The 16,241-nt window shown below is 36.7% G+C and overlaps 1 protein-coding gene across 1 annotated transcript in view; it reads right to left on the bottom strand.

Annotated features, from left to right (window-relative positions):
* The window catches only part of LOC136815453 (N-alpha-acetyltransferase 50-like), a 431,221-nt gene that overhangs the window by 385,660 nt on the left and 29,320 nt on the right, over positions 1 to 16,241 (bottom strand). The window lies entirely within an intron of this gene.

The following is a 16,241-nucleotide window of genomic DNA, read 5'->3' as shown; positions in this document are numbered from 1 at the left end:
TAAAAGGTAAAACATCATCCCAAGCCAAAGCAGTCCAAGAGAGCTCTTGGAGCAATTGGCTTCAAAAAATGATGATGACCTCGGCGATCAAATTACTTTGAATGATTTCACCTGTCATTGGGTGGATCAAATCAACATAGGAGGACTTTTGAAGATAACCGATGATTTTTATGCCTTTGTAAAATTAATGGAAAATTTGGCAAGAGTTGTTTTGGACAAAGATATGCTAATTCGATACTGCGGCGATGACTTGAGGAAAATTGTTATTGAGAGATTTAAGCAAAATGTTTTGCTACAAGAAAAATGGGATTCCTTAACCATTGGATTGCATAATCGAGCGTTAGCTCGTCAAATTCTATCAGCCATTTTCTTGAAATGGGCGAATTTAAGAATTCATGCTTTTTTTTATAAGACAATGGCTGGAATTACGTAGGAATGAACTATTCAAAAAGGGTGAGGAAGGTGCTGAGAAAGCTGCTCCAGCAATGCGAAAGGCTTTGAAAGCCAAAAGAAGATTGAAGTTGGGACATCAGACAACACCCATTAAAGGTAAAACATCATCAGCAAAACTTGCTGCCCTTGAAAAATATAAAAAAACTGTAGTTGCCAAAAAAAAATAATGTGTGATTTTAATTTATGTTAACGATTTTATTTTTTACTTTTTTAATGTTTTTTTTCAAGTCTTGATTTTAAGGTGGAAACTATTATTAATTTTCGTACTATAAACAAACAAATTTTGGTTAGGCCTCAAATTTTTTATATTGAATACTGTATAATTCTATATATCAAGACTCCATTTTGATGAAAAAAAAAACAAGTAAATCAGTGCACTTTCTTTGTTTTATCATTGGGGTAAGGAATATTCAATTTATGAGAGAATGAATGAACTTAATATTTTTTTAAATATTTTTCCTTCTTATTTTTTCTTACATTTTCAAACTTAATTATTATTGGATAAAGTCTATTTGTAGCCTAATTGTTAAGCTATAATTTGATATCTCGATCTCATGGCAATTTAGCTCCGCTTGATTTTGTGTAGATACTAATTACTTTGTCTATTATTTTAACTTTTAGTTCAGGAATTTAACATCAGCCCTGTAATGTTTTCCTACTAATTATATATAGTTAAATTACTATTCAACTAAAATTTTTTAACTCAAATCATTGTATTCACGACACTAATTATGTGCTTAAAATATTTGATCATTTCAATAAGATTTTCAAAATCGTTTTTATCAATAGAAAATACACTAAAAAAACTTATATATTTTGAAAGTCCTTATACCGGGAAAGAATCAGCATATCACAAACAAACGATTCAGTGTTTCATAAAAAATATGAATATTTCACCAGCAATTTCTTAAGAATACTTGACCCTAGCCAAAATACACTATTCTTATAAAAAAGCGTGCATACTCTCTGATGTTTCATTTAGAGTCACCCCAATAAGTTCTTTAAAAGGATCTCCACCTTGATAGAATTTTCCTTAAAAAAGTGCCACACCTTCATGGCTGAAAAAAAAAACGGACAAGCATCAGCTTACTACTCTCTCGAACACCTAATAGACAGGGAGTTGGAAAAAATCTCAAAATTTAATAAGCGGGGGTTGGAATAAAAATGTCCTTGGTGGAAAAATATTGAAGGCAGCCAAATACAGAAGAATCAGGGAAAAAATGCATAAGGCAAATTCGGGTCGGATTGGAAAAAAAATGTCCTAGGTGGAAAACTTTCGGGGGACGCTTATAAGGTAACCGATCCCGCCGGGGGTTTGTCGAAATTTGGGAAAAAAGTAACTGAATGGGACTGAAATTCCAAAATTTTCTACTTTCCCCAAAATCTTTCAAAAACCCTATGAGGGACTGATTAATTTCTTTGTTTTTGCGACCCTACCTGCCTGAAACTTTTTGGAATTTGGAAAATTAACTTAAGTTCAATTGAGGCTTGGCATATGAAAAATACTCCTTTTCTAACACCCCTTGCGTTTTTATGAAAGAACCCATTTTGCAGATCCGTAAAAATGTTTTCCGAGGAGATGAAATGGAAAATTATATTTTACTTGTTATCAGCACGTTGTCTTCATTCATTAACAAGTTACAAAATAGTGAGTGGTAAAGTCAATAAGAAATGGGAAACTTCGTTCATGGGGCGGGTATTGAAGTCAACCAGTGAAATAATATATATTTATATCATCCACACCTCCTCCATGTACACATTTTTCTTTCTTTGAGGCCTCAAATTAGCCGATTTTTTACTATCTCGTAAAGTAAAAGCTTTTTAGTTAATCTAACCATGGGACACGATAGCCCTGTACCCAATAAGCATAAATACAGTATAATATCAGGGGTGGTCAAAGCAAATTTTTCAAAAAATGAATGAATGGAATGCTGAGCAACCCAAGGTCGACCCAAAAAATGGAGTTGCTGAAAAAAATTTGTACATGAAGACTGATGAAGAGCCTAATAATTGCTAAACATTGATAAACAAAGTTGTAGTAAGTAGCTATCAGTTATTGCTGCATCCATTATTTCCACATTTCCAAAAAACGAAATAATAAAAAAAAAATCTAGTTAGAGTAAAAGTGGCTTAAAAAGTAACCAACATAAACAAAAGATACAAAACCATCAGCTCATTTGTTGTTTATCACAGCTTGCTGTTTTGGGAACAAGGTTATGTTTCAGGCTAAGCAAAATCAACATGTCCCCGATAAGAACTGTCGTGCCTTCACATCTATACAGTCAATTAATTAGCAGAAGTTACTTCCAGACTAACAAAATTTTCTCTGATTCCACAACAACAGTTGCAGTTACGTTGACTGCAACGAACTCAATAAAATCATCTCAAAGACAGAATCTGTTTGCTCTGCCTTCCATCTCAATATTTCATCTATGTCTAAACATCACGATAAACTAATAAATTTATTATCACTTATAAATTGTAGCTTCAGCTTTGTAGGCATCTCAGAAACCAGAAGCCTGACAGACAACGAAGACCAGCTTGAAACTGTTCCCCTGGAACAGAAAGAGGATTTCCCCATTCCTGGATATGAGAAATTCTACACTCCTACCGAATCTTCTGCAGGTGGAGTATCTCTCTACATTCTAGAAAGCCTTTTGTATAAACCTAGGGAAGATTTGAGTCGATCATGTTATCAGTCTCTCAATCTAGAATCAATTTTTGTCGAAATTATTCAGACAGATAAACCCAACATTATTGTTGGGAATATCTACCGGCACCCTTGTATGTCAATAAAAACATTCAATGATGAATTCCTACATCCACTACTACACAAAATTAAGTCTGAGAAAAAACAAATTCTTTTACTTGGAGACTTTAACATTGATCTTCTCAAATGTGAAGAAGCAGCTGATGCTTCTTCATTCATGGATATCCTTGGCTCCCACCTAATCCTTCCTCAAATCCTGCTACCCACTAGGGTAACAGATCATTCTAAAACTCTGATTGATAACATCTTCTCTAGTCCTACTGAATCTGGTACAATATCAGGTAATGTATGCCATTCTATCTCAGATCATCTGCCACAGTTTTGCTTCTTTCCCTCTCTAAATCTCGATAAAATCTTGGACGATGGGCCATATTTTCGGAAAGATTGGAGTAAATTCAACGAAGTCAACTTTATTCTAGAATTCCTTGAGATTGATTGGAACACTCTCTTTGAATCTTCAAATCTCCATCCTAGTGAATGCTTTGATACATTCAACAATAACATCAAAGACCTTCTGGAGAGACATATTCCCACAGTCAAACTTACCAAAGACCAGGTCAAATCTAAACTTAAACCATGGATCACTCCTGGAATTGTCAAGTCAATTTCCAAGAGAGATTTCTACCAACGAAAATACTTTAAGACTAAGAATGAGAACTACAAAATTTTATACAAACGCTATAGAAATTCTATAGTATCTCTGAGTAGAAGAAGCAAATTCATCTACTTTACTAACTATTTCAATAGACACTCAAAAAATATGAACAAAGTATGGTCCGGGGTTAGAGACATCATTTCATCAAGGACTGGGAAGTCCTCCTCTCCAATATCAATCTCAATTGGAGACAAAGTATCATCCAAGCCTGCCGAAGTAGCTAATTCTTTTAATGATTTCTTCACAACTATAGCTGACTCTATCAGAGACAAGATACAGCCAGCTAACCACCACTTCTCAAGCTTCATGAAAAACCCTAACCAAAACTCAATCTTTTTCACACCCTCAACACCAGAAGAAATCAGTAAAATAATAAGCTCCTTCTCACCATCTAAATCATCAGGCCCTAACAGCATTCCTGTTAAGATACTCAAACTTCTAAATCAAGACCTATCTACTCAAATCTCTTTTTTAATTAACAGGTCCTTTGAAACAGGAATATTCCCCTCCGCCCTTAAAATCTCCAAGGTTGTCCCTGTTTTCAAAAATAAGGGTTCACCACTTGAAGTCTCTAACTACAGACCAATATCTTTGCTGTCAAATATTGAAAAGATTTATGAGAAAGTTGCTTACTCCCGGGTAATAAACTTTCTCAATCGCTACAATCAAATATACTCTAAACAATTTGGTTTTCGTAAAGCTCATTCAACCATTGACACCCTTATCAACATTACCGAGCGTATAAGGGAACGTCTTGATAAAAGGGAATTTGCCTGTGGTGTATTTGTTGACCTCCAGAAGGCCTTCGATACTGTTGACCACGAAATTCTTCTTTCCAAGCTCGACCATTATGGAATTCGTGGTACTGAGAATGCATGGTTCAAATCTTATCTTTCTGATCGCTCCCAGTTTGTCTCTCTCTCTAACTCACAATCTAGATTGCTACCAATCAGACATGGGGTACCCCAAGGTTCAGTCCTTGGCCCTTTATTATTCTTAATTTACATCAACGACCTCCATTCATGCATTAGAACATCTGAAACCTACCACTTTGCTGATGATACTCACCTCTTAAACTTTGCTGAAACAGTCTGGTCCCTCTGTGGAAGGGTCAACGCAGACCTCAGAGTCCTTGTCAGCTGGCTCAAGGCTAATAAAATCTCTCTCAATGCAAGTAAAACCGAATTTGTAATCTTTCACTCTCCATGGAAACGTCTTGATAGTATTCCTCGTCTCAAGCTAGCAGGTCAAATTCTGACTCCGAGCAAGTGGGTCAAATACCTTGGTGTTTACCTTGACGAACATCTGAACTGGAAACACCATGTCTCTACTGTCGCTACAAAACTTCGCAGAGCAAACGGAGCACTGTCTAAGATTCGACATTTTGTCCCTACAAAAACTCTCATCAATATCTATCATGGAATATTCGCATCTCATGTTAGATATGCTGCACAGATATGGGCTCTGTGTGACAATACAGCGACACACAGAATCCAAGTTCTTCAAAATTCTGCAGTAAGAATTATGACCTTCAACGGTCCTCGGGTTTCCGCTAATCCTCTATTAAACAATCTAGACCTACTCAATGTTTTTGACCAAGTCAAAATCATGAACATTATCTATGTTTATAAATACTTCAACGCTAGCCTCCCCATCGAGTCCCTCCAAAATTTAACATTTGAAAAAACTCAGCATAAGATTGAAACTAAGGACAAATTCATTGAGCTAATATTTCGACCAAATGTCAACACTACCAACTACGGATTGAATTCTTTCACTAGAATATCCTCAAACCAATGGAATGAGCTTCAACGTAAGTTTGATGATAAAAAACTTTCTGAGTTAGAACTCAAAGAACTCAAAGAAATCTCCAAAGAATACTATATGAGCAAGTACGTGACCTAGAACAACCATCGTTAAAAAACATCTTTTTTTGTATATAGTTTATTGTATTATATTTCACCTTAAAGCTATTACAGCTATTTTTAACATGTATATTCTCTCATAGTTTTTATTAGATATATTTTACGATATTCAGGACAACCTTGTATTTTTATTAGAATTTAGTTTCTATTAGGGTTGTTCCTTCTGTCTAACCGGACAGTAAAATATATTCAATTCAATTCAATTCAACTGTCGAAGGAAAGTCAATTTAATTAAAAAAGGATCTAACAATTTGAGAGACTTGGGAGGCCTGCTAAAAATTTAGTACAATGAGAATGAAATAACCTATCCTAAAGTGAATATATTTAAAATACTTAGTCTATGAAAATCTAAATTAAAGTTTAAACGCCTGTCCTTTTCGCTTTGGTGGTTTTAGCAGTTTTCTTTTTCGCAGCTTTAGGTTTTTTAACAGTTTGTGTTAGCTTTGGTCTTTTCGGAAGTTTACTGGTATCATTCACATCGATCACGATTTTCTTATCCTTCCTTCCTCTTGTATTGCTCCCTTTTATTATCATATCCGACTTCGAAACGAATATTTTTCTTTCAGTGTACATGTACTGTTCCAACGAAGGATTGTCAACACCACCTTTCGATCTATAAGGTAAAAAAGAGAGTGAAAAACTTCGAAATATCGTTGACTCCAAAAATAGCACTTACCACCATCGGCTAATTTTAAGCAGCACATTTCTTCAAGAATTAAGTGAGCGGGGTCAGGGATGGGTTAAAATTAGAACGTTCTGAGTGGAAATTTTTGAAAAAAAAATTGCTGGGCTGTACGTTAGAGAGTATCTCTTAAAACATTGATAATAGTTCATCTGTATAAGTCCATGTAATCAAAAATGCATCACCTTTGCTTTCCGAAGTGCTCTTCGATCGGGTCTTGGTTGAATTTGTCCGTTAGAACGTATTTGATTCGTTCAATCGATAGTATTTCCGGTATAATGTGAATGATTGAATTGACTAAGTAGAAAGAAAAAGTTTCTAATTAAAAAATAAATTCATAATGTTGTAAGTAAGTCTGCGACCGCAGTCGGAGGTTCCTACCTAGCTATCTACCCGAAGGTAGCCTTCATTTTCTGCTCAGGATTGTGTACTTTCAGTAACATTGTACTTCCATAGGAAACAATTTTTCCTATCAAAGACCCCATATCTTGCAAATGGAACAGGAAAGTTTTATCTATAAAGCTTTCACTAGAAAATAATTTTACCCGTTATCCTGAGTCCTTCCAAAGTCTGATGACTTATGCAGCACTTTGCCTGATCCTCCTTTTCCATGTTAAGTGTTTGTGTTTCTGATTTCCAATCATTGAAATACTTGATTGAGGAACACGTCTTTAAGCCACTAAAACGAACACATAATATTTCCTCTTAGATTATTGATTAAAAAAATAAAAATAATCAATAAAATTTGCATAACTGGCTAATCATTAATTTGGAAAAATTTATTCAAAAGCGTGTTCTATCCAAATGTCCAAACTTTGCGTTGGATAAACAAAAATTATACTAACCTTGAGTCGGTTCTCTTCAGGATCTGTCTTTTCGATCTCAGCTTGATAATAAGGCTTTAAATTATGCTTCAACTTTGTTTGCGCTTTACAAACATGGCCACCATTTAAACAATCAAAGAACCTGTCAACCACTCGAATGAAATATTCTGTTGTTTGGTATGTTCATGACCTTGCAACTCCAAATAATCTGCCATAGTTTTGCTCAAGACCTTAAAGTGTACCAATTAAGAAAATTATGCAAATAAAAAGATCATATTTCATGGATCAGATGGTGTTCTATAATTTTAAAGGGTTTTATAGAATTACAAAATGTCTCAAACCTTCTTGAACAAACTCACAGTTAGTAGTCACAAGAAACGTGTATAGTGATACTGACCTGTGCAGCTAAATTGACTCTCATTCTTAATCGTGGAGTGAGATGAATGTGGTCAAATGTGATTTTGTGAAGCTTTCGTAGACCAGGTGCAAGGCTGTTCTTATTCAGATCCATCTCATAAGCATTTCGAATATGTGCCCAGCGTATTTCTTTTCCGCCAACCTAAAATTGATAAAAACAATACTCACGATTTAGGGAGTATGTGGGATTTCTGATATAAAAAATTCAACAAAAATATTTTGTCATAGAGAGGATGTTTTGAGATGGAGATGGACTATTTCAGACAGCAAACCTATTCAAGAATGCTAAAATACCAAAATATATTTATCTTGTGTTGTATCCCATCAAAATACTGAAGATTAAATAGTTTTGAAGGTTGTCATAATGATGGCAAAATGTGTCAAAACAAAGCCCTGTTGAAAAACTTAAAAAAAAACTTAAATAATACTTACCATGAGATTCCTTGTCCTGTTGACAGACGATTTTTTTAGGTTATTCCACAGTGTCTTTATAAGGTGGGGCACATCGCTGAAGAAATATATTCGCCTTGCTTTGTCAAAACGGTTTGGTGTCCAAAACACTACCCCATCCTCTGAAACATTTGAACCATCAGCTAACTTGTGTAGCGCAAAAAAACCTCTATTGGCTGAGGCGCCATCAGAGATAAATGCAAGAACCTTCACACCACGCATTTCAAGTGCAGCAACTCCATCCCAAATGATGATGTAAAGCTGTCCAGAGTTTACTGAAGTAGTTGCAAAGTATGCAATAGGATAATTAAAGTACTTCACAATACCCCTGGCCATGACAGCTAAAACATGTGTAGCGATTTCAGGTGGTTCAGTGATGTTTTCCTTTGACATCTGCTGTTCAAGAAGATTGATTTCGTCGTTGATGTTTCCTAACGAAGTGAAACCAACCATTTTGCCTGTTAAAAAGAATTATTTCAAGATTATCACAATTTTCTATATCAATTAAGAAAATATTTTATACGGAAGAAACATTGTGGCAATTTGTAATATTGTGATAAACTGGTACCAACAACAATCAATATTTATTTTTACGATATATTTCGGATATATTTATCCATCATCAGGTCTAAAAGAATAAAAACAGTTAAAAACAGTTATATAGATTTAAAAATTATATAAGGTAAATTTCAAAATAATGCAACGCATCCCTTCACTACATACACATAAGACACTATAAATGAATAAGCAAAATTGAATTGATACAGAAAATAAAAGGAAAAATTAGAAAAAATACATACAAGTATATAAATCGCTCAGGGAATTAAATTTTAATTACCAAAGCCCTACTTCTATACTTGTCTTTTGTATTAAGAGATGGCTTATGCTCATTAATCATTAATGCCTCAAGGGCAATTAAATAAAATGTTGAACGTGACGTAGTACAAAGAATTGATACATTCTCAATTGATAGCTCGATACCACAATCCTTAAAATGATTCCCCACGGGGCCAGATCTTTTGTGTTCTTTAAGTCGTGTGATTAAATGACGGATCGTTTGACCGACATAGCACGATTGGCATCGTGAACAACAAATTTTATAAACCACGCGACTTTTGAAACACTTTTCAACTGGAGGTTTCAGACTTGGTAAATCCATTTTAAGTTTTTTCGAGGTAAAAATGATTTTACACGGAACTTTCAATTTCTTTAGCGAACTTTCAAAGCTATCCGACACTTTACCGCGATATTCGATAAAAACCATTTTCTCATCCACTTTGTCTTCTTCGTCATTCTTGTCATCTTCCTCGTTTTTACCGTTTCGAATTATGTTAGACAAAGTTCTAGATATTATTGGTTCGAAGAACTGCGTTGGATATTGATTGTTTCGAAGCATGGTCTTGGCCTTTTCCAGACTGTCGTGGAAACTTTTCCATGAACTGCACGATCGATGTATTCTATGAGCTAAGCCTGACACGACTGACCTTTTGTACTTGGTCGGGGCCAGTGCGTTATAATTCATGGTAAGCCCTGTATCTGTCGGTTTCGTATACCATTCTGACGAAAGTTTTGTTCCATTACGTTTGATTAACATGTCAAGAAATGGTAAAGACATATCATTCTCTCTTTCAATCGTAAATTGAAGTGAAGGATGGATGTTGTTAATCTCGTTTAACTTATCATTTGTACTGCGATGGTCGATTTCTCTCAAAATATCATCCATGTATCTCGTAAATAACTTGGCGTCGCCCTTGATAGTTTGATCGAATTTGCTAAGCCAACCGTTTGCCAACAGCGGAGCTGGAGGGCTCCCCATTGCTAACCCATCTATTTGTTTGTAATAACCATCGTGTGATAGGAGAACCACGTCACGACTACACAAGGAAACAAGCGTTCTAAGAAAATATTGACAATTAGTTTCTAAGTTTGCTTTGTTTGTTGTGTGCTTTTGCTCGTGACTTTAAAATTATTACTATCCGGTACCTAAGAAGTGTCCCCCCACAATTAATTTTTCGAAAATTTTCCACCCGGGACATTCTTATTCCAACCCTCCCCCTACTTATTAAATTTTTGGGAAATGTTTTTGAAAGTTCCTTTTTTTGCCCTGATTCTTCTATAGTTCCTTTTTTTGCCCTGATTCTATATTAGGCTGCTTTTTAAAAATTTTCCACCCAGGACATTTTTTATTTATTTTCATTCGCTTATTAAGTTTTGAGATTTTTTCCACCCACCCCGTTTATTCTAACCCCCCCCCCGTTTATTAGGTACCTGAGAGTATAAGAAATAGATGCTTGGAGTAACCTGTTTTCCTGCTAAATACCAGACCAGATTTAATCTTCATCTCATCGAAAAGTAGACTACAGATTCGCTTCTCTGATGGTACTTTAGTCAAGTGATCATCCAATAGACGCTTGATGATATCTGGATTATAGCCACAACCAATATCTGTAAAATCTGTGTACTGGTTCAGCGTGGTTCTGTGTGGAAGCTGAAGAAAACCAGTGTCTCTGATATGATCATAGGTTCCTATAAAATTAACAAAGCATTCAGAGTTTATAGAAGAAGTGGACTGTTATTTCCCCATAACATACATATTTGCAATGTTAGGCTTATGCAAATAAAAGTAAAAGGCAACAAAATTGGAGAAAAGAGAAAAGTGAAAACGAAAAAAATAAATTTAAGATTGCAGAATCACTCCTGTGAAAATGGTAATTATACCACATTTCTACAAGATGTTGATTTTTTTCTTCTTCATTTTTCATTTTCATTTTTCTTTTTTCAAAATTTTTCGTGCTTGATGATATTCCACTCACAAGTTGATTCAAATTCTATCTAAAGTTACAGCCATTTTTGTCTCAGCAGCAAATTATTTTGAGATACACTTTAGAAACAGTCAAACATTGACGAGATGTCGCCCCATTTAACATTTATCATATACTTTATTTTTCTTATCGTATAGATTATATTCATCGTAAAAGATATATTAACAAAAAGTAAACACGAGGAGGTTTCCTTCATGAATATAATCCACTTGGACATCAATAGAGTGATATTTTTATCTTGGCTTTGAACATTCCATTATGCCAATACTTGAGTGCCCTATTGAGAGTTGCACGTTTGCAACCCAAGACATTGATATCGGTGCGGCAGCTATTGTCCTCCAAATCCATGGAAGCGTCCACCAGAATGCTCCACATCGTCCAGTTCCGCACGTCAGAGCACCAAAGCTAGAACGTCCGAGGTATTTATTTTTACGATATATTTCGGATATATTTATCCATCATCAGGTCTAAAAGAATAAAAACAGTTAAAAACAGTTATATAGATTTAAAAATTATATAAGGTAAATTTCAAAATAATGCAACGCATCCCTTCACTACATACACATAAGACACTATAAATGAATAAGCAAAATTGAATTGATACAGAAAATAAAAGGAAAAATTAGAAAAAATACATACAAGTATATAAATCGCTCAGGGAATTAAATTTTAATTACCAAAGCCCTACTTCTATACTTGTCTTTTGTATTAAGAGATGGCTTATGCTCATTAATCATTAATGCCTCAAGGGCAATTAAATAAAATGTTGAACGTGACGTAGTACAAAGAATTGATACATTCTCAATTGATAGCTCGATACCACAATCCTTAAAATGATTCCCCACGGGGCCAGATCTTTTGTGTTCTTTAAGTCGTGTGATTAAATGACGGATCGTTTGACCGACATAGCACGATTGGCATCGTGAACAACAAATTTTATAAACCACGCGACTTTTGAAACACTTTTCAACTGGAGGTTTCAGACTTGGTAAATCCATTTTAAGTTTTTTCGAGGTAAAAATGATTTTACACGGAACTTTCAATTTCTTTAGCGAACTTTCAAAGCTATCCGACACTTTACCGCGATATTCGATAAAAACCATTTTCTCATCCACTTTGTCTTCTTCGTCATTCTTGTCATCTTCCTCGTTTTTACCGTTTCGAATTATGTTAGACAAAGTTCTAGATATTATTGGTTCGAAGAACTGCGTTGGATATTGATTGTTTCGAAGCATGGTCTTGGCCTTTTCCAGACTGTCGTGGAAACTTTTCCATGAACTGCACGATCGATGTATTCTATGAGCTAAGCCTGACACGACTGACCTTTTGTACTTGGTCGGGGCCAGTGCGTTATAATTCATGGTAAGCCCTGTATCTGTCGGTTTCGTATACCATTCTGACGAAAGTTTTGTTCCATTACGTTTGATTAACATGTCAAGAAATGGTAAAGACATATCATTCTCTCTTTCAATCGTAAATTGAAGTGAAGGATGGATGTTGTTAATCTCGTTTAACTTATCATTTGTACTGCGATGGTCGATTTCTCTCAAAATATCATCCATGTATCTCGTAAATAACTTGGCGTCGCCCTTGATAGTTTGATCGAATTTGCTAAGCCAACCGTTTGCCAACAGCGGAGCTGGAGGGCTCCCCATTGCTAACCCATCTATTTGTTTGTAATAACCATCGTGTGATAGGAGAACCACGTCACGACTACACAAGGAAACAAGCGTTCTAAGAAAATATTGACAATTAGTTTCTAAGTTTGCTTTGTTTGTTGTGTGCTTTTGCTCGTGACTTTAAAATTATTACTATCCGGTACCTAAGAAGTGTCCCCCCACAATTAATTTTTCGAAAATTTTCCACCCGGGACATTCTTATTCCAACCCTCCCCCTACTTATTAAATTTTTGGGAAATGTTTTTGAAAGTTCCTTTTTTTGCCCTGATTCTTCTATAGTTCCTTTTTTTGCCCTGATTCTATATTAGGCTGCTTTTTAAAAATTTTCCACCCAGGACATTTTTTATTTATTTTCATTCGCTTATTAAGTTTTGAGATTTTTTCCACCCACCCCGTTTATTCTAACCCCCCCCCCCGTTTATTAGGTACCTGAGAGTATAAGAAATAGATGCTTGGAGTAACCTGTTTTCCTGCTAAATACCAGACCAGATTTAATCTTCATCTCATCGAAAAGTAGACTACAGATTCGCTTCTCTGATGGTACTTTAGTCAAGTGATCATCCAATAGACGCTTGATGATATCTGGATTATAGCCACAACCAATATCTGTAAAATCTGTGTACTGGTTCAGCGTGGTTCTGTGTGGAAGCTGAAGAAAACCAGTGTCTCTGATATGATCATAGGTTCCTATAAAATTAACAAAGCATTCAGAGTTTATAGAAGAAGTGGACTGTTATTTCCCCATAACATACATATTTGCAATGTTAGGCTTATGCAAATAAAAGTAAAAGGCAACAAAATTGGAGAAAAGAGAAAAGTGAAAACGAAAAAAATAAATTTAAGATTGCAGAATCACTCCTGTGAAAATGGTAATTATACCACATTTCTACAAGATGTTGATTTTTTTCTTCTTCATTTTTCATTTTCATTTTTCTTTTTTCAAAATTTTTCGTGCTTGATGATATTCCACTCACAAGTTGATTCAAATTCTATCTAAAGTTACAGCCATTTTTGTCTCAGCAGCAAATTATTTTGAGATACACTTTAGAAACAGTCAAACATTGACGAGATGTCGCCCCATTTAACATTTATCATATACTTTATTTTTCTTATCGTATAGATTATATTCATCGTAAAAGATATATTAACAAAAAGTAAACACGAGGAGGTTTCCTTCATGAATATAATCCACTTGGACATCAATAGAGTGATATTTTTATCTTGGCTTTGAACATTCCATTATGCCAATACTTGAGTGCCCTATTGAGAGTTGCACGTTTGCAACCCAAGACATTGATATCGGTGCGGCAGCTATTGTCCTCCAAATCCATGGAAGCGTCCACCAGAATGCTCCACATCGTCCAGTTCCGCACGTCAGAGCACCAAAGCTAGAACGTCCGAGGATCAAGATGAACGCAACGTCAGAGGAGTGGAACGCCTTCCAACGTAGATGGGACACCTACCGCACAGGATCAGGCATCACCGATGCATCTGCAGCTGCCCAACTACTCGAATGCACCACCGAGGACCTTGGCAACATCACCTTACGAGCCTACCCTGACTTCACTAATTCCACGATGGAAGAGGCTATACGTCTGCTAAAATCGCTTGCAGTTGTACCCGTGGCTTTAGGTGTCGTGCGTGCCGAGCTGAGTTCTATGGTGCAAGGAGCAGACGAACAGTTTAGAACATTTGCCGCTCGTGTTCAAGGCAAAGCTGAAACATGTGAGTTTAAGAATTCGTTTAGACAGTCATGTAATAATTGCGATTCCGTTGTTACCGGTCAGACGTATTACACCGATGAACGTATCCGGGATGTGCTTTTGAATGGTATCGCTGATATGGACATTCGTAGAGAAGCCCTCAGCTCAGAGAACATTCATAACAGACCCATAAATGACATTATTTCGTTTGTTGAGGCTCGTGAAATAGCCCGTAATGCTAGTCCCTCAGTTGGGATTTCGAGTGTCTCTGAGTATCGTCGATCTCGTGTTAATAAACCTACGAATCGATCATCGTCCCCATCAGCCGCCGACAGGGCTAGAACTGCTCCATGCCCAGATTGTGGAACTGTTTTTCACCTCTTTAGTCATAAACCTAGAGGTTGGAATAAAAAGCCACATGAGAGATGTGCGAGTTGTTGGAAACGTCGTCGAAACGAGAAAAAGAATGAACAGGGTGATACCAGTGCCATATCTGTGAGTGAAGGATCCAACCCATTCGGTCAAATGTGTGCCTTATCATCTACCAGCATCACCCCGATAGTGTCAAACCCCACTGTTCGTAAACCTTCCAGTCCAAAGCTGGTTACATCGAGTCATCATGTCTTCTCCAAAGCAGAATGGCGACGTGCGCAGTTGAGGAATCATCCCAGTACACAGTTAACCATCACAAATGACTCTGCCCCATCTCAGTCGACCACTGTCAATGCCCTTGCTGATTCCGGCGCTCAGACTGATGTTTGGTCGATGGATGAATTTGTTCATGTAGGGTTTTCAGTCGAGAAATTACATCCTGTTAGACTGTCGCTGAATGCCGCAAATAAATCTGCCATACATATCGACGGAGCATTCTTTGGTACCATTGATGGCAGAACTTCAGACGGGACTATTTTGAGGACTAAATCGATGATATACGTCAGTAGAGATGTTCGTGGGTTTTACTTATCGTGCTCAATTTGAATATGCTACCCAAATCCTTCCCAGCACCAGGATGTGCCGGATTGAACCTCAGATCAGAAGGTACAGACGGTTTGATTCAGAGTATGAACAGTCACAGCATTCCTACGAAAAGTGAATGTGATTGCCCTAAACGCACAACTGTACCTCCCAGACCTGATAAACTCCCATTTGAATGCTCACCTGAGAACAATGAGAGAATGAAAGCATGGTTGCTCGACTACTTCAAAGAATCCACGTTCAACAACTGTCCACACACACCGTTACCAGCAAAGGAGGGACTACCGCTTGAAATTCACCTAAAAGACGACGCAAAACCGTTCGCTCACACCAAGGCTGCAAGAATACCACTCCATTGGCAGCAGCAAGTCTATGAGGACTTAATGCGTGACATTGATCTTGGGGTTATTGAACGTGTACCGGAGAATGAACAGGTTACATGGTGTCATAGAATGATTGTGTCTAGAAAGCATGACGGTTCACCAAGAAGAACCGTTGACGCATCTCGTATGAATAAGTATTGTCGCCGTGACGCATATGCAACAGAATCACCCTTCCATGTTGTTCGTCGAATCCCATCCGATGCATGGAATGGGTACCACAGCATTCCATTGCGTGAGTCCGATAAACATTTAACGCCATTTGGGCTCTTTCGTTATAAGAGGGCCCTCCAAGGCTTCAAAGGATCCGGTGATGGCTACAACCGACGACTCGATGCAACACTATCAACCTTTGAGCGCAAGGAACGGGTCGTTGATGCTGCACCATGACGACGAATTGGAGCAACACTGGTGGAGAACCATCGATCTCCTCATCAAACTTGGATCATCCGGAACAGTCCTTAATCCAAAGAAGTTTCAGTTCGCGCAGAAGCAAGTCGAATTTG

The sequence above is a fragment of the Clytia hemisphaerica genome, unplaced genomic scaffold (genome assembly GCF_902728285.1).
Source record: "Clytia hemisphaerica strain Z4C2 unplaced genomic scaffold, Clytia hemisphaerica genome assembly, whole genome shotgun sequence".
Lineage (NCBI taxonomy): Eukaryota > Metazoa > Cnidaria > Hydrozoa > Leptothecata > Clytiidae > Clytia > Clytia hemisphaerica.
The sequence above is the reverse complement of the archived record's forward strand: the minus strand, read 5'-3'. Positions and strand labels throughout refer to the sequence as shown.